Below are 6607 nucleotides of genomic sequence, written 5' to 3' on the forward strand. Positions count from 1 at the left end.
TCCCCTAAAAAAAACCTTGCGTCTTTTGAATTTCTCATGACATTTCGACCTAAAACCGAACCTGGGTTCTTGTTTAGTTACATTTTCAACCGTAAGAGAGAAAAATTACGGTGAAACGATAACTAGGCAATGACCCATGATCGTTTTTGGGTCGAAATGCCACTAGAAATCCAAAAGACGCCGCTTTTTCTGGGAGGCAGCTAGCAAAGAAAGAATGTGGTACTACGTTACCCCAAGAAAGGAACAAAACTGCACTAAAACACAACACAAAGAAAACAAATTTTAATCAGTTGAACAATAAAATAATCGATGAAAGACTGAACAAAGATTAAACGGTAACCATAAAAAAACACGCACCTGGGATGCAATGCCGCAAGAGAGAAAAAGGAGAGGAGGAAGACGATGATGTTATAAAAAATAATAATGCAATGCCGCAAGAGAGAAAAAGGAGAGGAGGAAGACGATGATGTTATCAGAATCAATAATTTAATGCCGCAAGAGAGAAAAAGGAGAGGTGCCGCAAGAGAAAAAGGAGAGGAGGAAGACAATGATATCATAAACTACAATGTCGCGAAGAGTCTACGGTTTATTTAAAATGAAATGGGGCATTGGTTGCTCCAGAAACCGACGTCTATAGTTACCTAGACGTCAGTTATCTAACTAATTCGACGACCAAGTTAACATATAAACTGACTTTTTGAATCCCCATTAGAAGTCGGTTTAAAGGGGAGCCGACGTCTAGGATGTTGAACCAATTGACGTTTCATTTCCTATCAGGGATGTTGACGACAATTGTGAAGGGGCGCCGACGTCTATAGTAATTTAGACGTCGGTGCCCTTCTGCCGGACGTCTAAGGGCCTCCGAGTTTGGTGAGCATAATTAATTACAAGCACATAGACGTCGCTCCCCTTAAAAACCGACGTCTAAATTGTAGAAATTTTTGTCTTCCCACCTTCCGGACAGGCCATAGACGTCACTTTTTGACTACATGACATCTAAGCGCCTGAGAATCAGGTGAAGAGCGTTAATTGCAGCCTAGTAGACGTCGGCCGCCCATTAAACCGACATCGATAGACTGTCTTCTCGCCTACTGATGAGTCGATATTTTATTGATTTCACTTAGCTTATTGTACCGAATTTAATCAGGGAATTGTGTTTATTTGTTCGGTATTTTCCCATTTTTCCTAATTATGCTTAATTTGATCAGAAATTCTAATTTTAATTAATTTGAATTTTCTGAGCTAATTATTTGCATTATTATTTTCAGGAAAAATTTTGAACAAACAATTTGGAGCACTGGGAAGGAGGCAAAATAAATTCAAGACTCTCATTTTAGACATTTTAAATTTTAGTTATTTTGTAATTTAGTANTTAGAATTTTTAGACAAACTCTTTGCATCTTGGGCCAATTTTGGAAATTTTATGATGGGCCCAAAATTGTAGGACACTAGACCTAGGGTTCCCTTTNATTTTAGGGTGGACCCCACCTTTACATAGGACACATGGCCTAGGGATTGNAGAGCCAGCAGTCGTCACACACGTTTTAAATTGGTGCTGCAACGTTTTTATAGTGTGGCTGGAACGTGGTTTTTCTGGGAGGAGCTTTTAAACGTTTCTTTCAACAGCTCANGATGGATTATGGATGAAGGGATAATCATATTTTGAATTCTATTTCACTTTTGCATTGTATTATTTGTTGACTCAAGCACACAGTTGTCACTTCTTTTGCGCCTTGTAGTTATTTTTTTTTTGTATATAATCAAGCACACATTTTCCATGCCTGCACGCTGATTCAATCTTTGCAAGCTGCTGCCTTTGGTTTTTATTTTGCTGGAACGTTGGGAGACTTTGTTGGAATGAAGAGCATTTTATTTTATTTTGATGAGTACCACTGTGATTGAAAACGTGATTGAACATTTGGGAGAATTTATTTCCAATTTCTTTGGGTCCAGTGATTGAATGCTTGTTCTCTCAGTTCACTTTCAAAAATTATTAGATGGGATTAGACATACTTGTTCGGTGATTATTTGGAGAAGGTGCAACTTTTTTATTTAGGAGAAATAAAGAGTAGGTGTTAGCTAGACGGTGCTGGATTGGAGAGCTCTTTTGCATTTTAATTTATTTAGTAAAAAGGTTGTTGTTTGGAGATGAAAACATTCCCTTCTTGGTGCAGTTAGCATTTCATTTCTTTGAAGAAAAGGCATGGATTTTAATTGGAGAAGAGCACGTGATTTAGAAAGGGAGAAAGGATGGGACGTTGGCAGCTGCAAGGGTTACATTCGGTGGTTTATATTTCCTTGGGGAAGCGTTTATTCATTTGGAAATGGGAAGTGTGATTCACTTTCCAATTNGNTGGAAGCTAACACCANNGTGATTCAATAGAAGTGNTGCACCTTGTTGCANCTTTTACTAATTTTAATTTTTGGCTTTTAGTATTAGGTTGGGTGATTTCATTTGGANCANCTAGAAGCGGTGTAGGCTAGAATTTCNTTTTGCAGCCATTTGTTTATTTTCTTAGTGCATGGTTTACTTGTGTTTTGGCAGATTCATTGTTTGGAGAAAGGGTGTAGCATCTGTGAAGGCCAGGAGGNTATGTTTAGGCCATTTGCAATTTAATTTCACTTGGTANATATAGTAGGTCACGTGAATNTGTAGGAAAATGAATGCTTGTTTATTTCTTTTTCTTTAAATTATTTTACATAGTATGTTGAGTTGTTTTTAATTTCTTTAATTTAGTTATGCATTTAATTTAATTTAACTNTNTTTAGATATTTGTTTAGTCTAGTATTAGGGTTAGCATTTTCACTCTCTTTAATGTTTTAATTGATGTTCGGATGTGTTTAATTTTTATTTCTAATTTTGTCAGTTGCATTCACAAACAAAACTTTTCATCAAAAGCCCCCCCCCCTTCGTGTTAGACCTGATTCTTGAACCGTAGTTGGTCCTTGAGAGACGACCTAGGGGTCATTCCCTAGCTATACTGCATTCCTCGTATGCAATCAAATTTGTATGGGCCTCGACACCCATTAAAATTTTGGCGCCGTTGCTGGGGACCAACGGTTTGGTTTTAGGTCTTTGTTGTGTTAGTGTGTGTTGTGTTTTGTCTTGTGTTGTGAGTGTGTCGTTCTGTTTTGTGTGTGATGTTATGTGTTATTGCATTTAGGTAGCTTTAGTTGCATATTTTCATTACATCCTTCTTTCCCCCCTTCTTTCCCATGTCTACCTATTTTGGCTATGTGAGTAATTCTCATTCTGCTTGTGTCTATGATTCTCCTCCTGCTTGTTACTCTGATATTGCTTCTCATATATACTCTGTTGATTTCTATGTTGAGAATAGAACGATTCCTCCTCCACCTCATGAGAGTGCTCCTAGGGAGCCGTTTCCAATTGATAAAGAGGATATTCGTTGTGTTTTCAACACTGGACTAATAGATTTGCTGCCTAGGTTTCATGGTTTTGCAGGTGAATGCCCATATAGACATTTGGAGGAGTTCTGCACCATATGCTCTTCAATGAAACCTCCAGATGTCTCGGATGAGGACATGTTCTTAAGGGCATTTGAATACTCGTTACATGGAGCGACAAGGTATTGGCGGTTTTGTCTTCCTCGTGGATCCACCACCAATTGGGAAGATCTTAAGCAACTGTTTTTGGAAAGATTCCGCCCTTCACAGCATCAATATCAAGAACCACCATTCCAAAATGCTTGTATGCCTCCCCCTGTCCAGGAACCACAACAGTTGCAGTTTCATGAGCCTGCACAAGAAACTCTTCATCCTTCCACTACTTTTGAGCTTACATTGAAGGATTTATTGGAGCAGATGACTATTCTGAACATTCAGTTCCAACAAGTGAACATGGAGTTTCAACAGGAGACCAGAGCTTCCTTTCAGAGTTTGACTGATCAGATAGGGCAGATGACCACTCAACTCACTGAGGAACAGTCTTATGTTTCAAAGGAATCACCATTTCAGACTGTTCAGCTTCCAAACGATGTTGATGCCATCCACATAGGAGATGGGGAGCAGAGTCATGAGCTTACTACTGCACCATCTACTTTCCCACACTCCTATGTCCCCAGTCTTGCACCTGAGGAGATTGATGAAGAATTGGAGGACCAGACAGAGATGAGCAACACTTTTGAGATAGGTAGACCAACTTCACCTTCCATTACTCTACCAACTTTCAGGGAAGTGGAGGTAAACATACCTATTATTGATTCTGTTGTTGATGATTATGCTGATGATGGGTATGTTGATGATAGTATTGTTGATGAGCATGCTTTTAGTTCTCCCTCTCTGCATGATGAGAAACAACTTTTTCCATCTTGTCAGAATGTTTATTCTCCATGCACTGAACATGAATCTGAGCCTGTTGTTGATATTGTTTCTTCATTTGAATTTGATTCATGTTCTGAGAGTTCATCTTAGGTTCAGCCTATTACATTAGGATTGGGTGTTATACCTCTGCATATCATTTCTTTGGAACCACATTGCACTAACCATGTTGCAGGAGGTACACATGAATTTGATCAACATACACCCATGGTGGAAGACAAAGGTGTCGATAGTTTGAAGATTAATAGGCACCAGCTGAACCTGCTCATCAACAATCACTGCTTCTTGGATCCAGTTGTGGAGGACATTTCCCTGCTTGATCAAATTTGGAGACTGAAGCAGTTCTTCCTCAAGACTTCCTTGCTAAATCCAGTGGTGGAAGAGATCTCCCTGAAAGTCCAAAATTGGCAACTGCCACCATGATCAGGGGAGTTTTCTTTTTTTCCCTTCTCCCCCCTTTCCCTACTTTTATTGCACTTGTCCATGATCTGTTGATTGTTCTGATTTCTGATCTGATGATTGTGACACATTGAGGACACTGTATAGTTTAAGTGTGGTCTATTGGGGGAGACTCTGATTTTTCGTTGTTAGTTTATGTTTTCTGCGTTAAATTTTTTGTTTTCTAGGTAGCTTTGGTTGTGTCTTGTGTACAATTTTGCATGTTTCTCTTGATTTCTGGACTTTGTTTTGGTTGTAGATATGTCCTTCACTCCATTGATACTCTAATTAGTTTGAAATCCTTGCTTCTCCTAATTGGAAAATGATTATGATGTTTGAGAGGTTGATTTGATTGTGACAGAAATACCCTGTGTGAGATTTGAGCCACTTTATGTTCTTTCTTGTGTGTGATATGTCTCTTGATTGCTTGCACATATGCCTTGGCTTGACTCTTTTCGATGTTTCTTGATTAATATGCATGTTTGGAAGTGATAAAGGAAGTTTTGTTGTCGAGCCTCTCTAGCCAATTGAGCCTACCTTGTTGTGATCCTTTGATGGCCCCTTTGAGCCTTTACTTTCCCCATTTCTTTGTTTTGAAGCTCATACACTAGCCCTATGCGAAAAACCATGATTATCTTAACCTTAGGGTATTTTGGAGCTTTGGAATTGTTTTGGGAATAAGTGTGGTCTCTTGGGAGATTGAGAGAATTGGCTAGTTGGTTCCTCTTCTTGTGTTGTTTTTTTTTTCTGTGAATATGATATGTATCTTGTCTCTTAGAGTTGTGTTCTGAATAGAGAGAAAAGAAAAGAGACAAGATGAAAAAACATATAGAAAAATGAGAAAAATTAAAAAAAAAAATTGTGTGAAAAATGGAGTCAAGAAGAGGATGGAATTAGAGGGTTTGGGTGTTATTTGATTGTGTTTTCACTTGTTCCCCATTGCTCCTCTATTCCTTTTGGTTTGTAGCTTCTTATCCATATTTATCCTCCCTTGTCCTTGGCCCCATTACATCCATAAAAGACCTTTTGATTTGAACATGCATATGTGTTTGAGTGTTGATATTAGAGGCTTGCCAAGTCTGTTTGTGCTTGCTTTCTTGAGTGCATTGAGTTGAATTTATTTACCCTAGACACTTGAGAGAAATACTAATAGTGTGCATCTGTGAGGTTCTGTTGCTTTTGATTCACCTCTTGCGCTTATTGATCATTTTTCCATGTTTGGAATTGCTTGAATGACTTCATGAGTATCTGCTTTCTTTGATTCTGTGTTGGATATTGTCTACTTCTTTTCCTTGTCCTGAGTTCTTGAGAACTTTAATTCTGTTTGTTTCTGTCCTTGTGAGTCTTTGTTTTCTATCTGTTGAGATTGTGTCTCTTCCTTGATGTCTTTTGAATTGTCCCCTGTTTTGCGTCTTGATTTTGCCTAGGAGTGCAAAAGACTAAGTGTGGTCTATTTTGATGGGTCGATATTTTATTGATTTCACTTAGCTTATTGTACCGAATTTAATCAGGGAATTGTGTTTATTTGTTCGGTATTTTCCCGTTTTTCCTAATTATGCTTAATTTGATCAGAAATTCTAATTTTAATTAATTTGAATTTTCTGAGCTAATTATTTGCATTATTATTTTCAGGGAAAATTGTGGACAAACAATTTGGAGCATTGGGAAGGAGGCAAAATAAATTCAAGACTCTCATTTTAGACATTTTAAATTTTTGTTATTTTGTAATTTAGTAGTTAGAATTTTTAGACAAACTCTTTGCATCTTGGGCCAATTTTGGAAATTTTATGATGGGCCCAAAATTGTAGGACACTAGACCTAGGGTTCCCTT

Source organism: Vigna radiata, unplaced genomic scaffold (genome assembly GCF_000741045.1).
Source record: "Vigna radiata var. radiata cultivar VC1973A unplaced genomic scaffold, Vradiata_ver6 scaffold_70, whole genome shotgun sequence".
In the NCBI taxonomy this organism is placed as follows: Eukaryota; Viridiplantae; Streptophyta; class Magnoliopsida; order Fabales; family Fabaceae; genus Vigna; species Vigna radiata.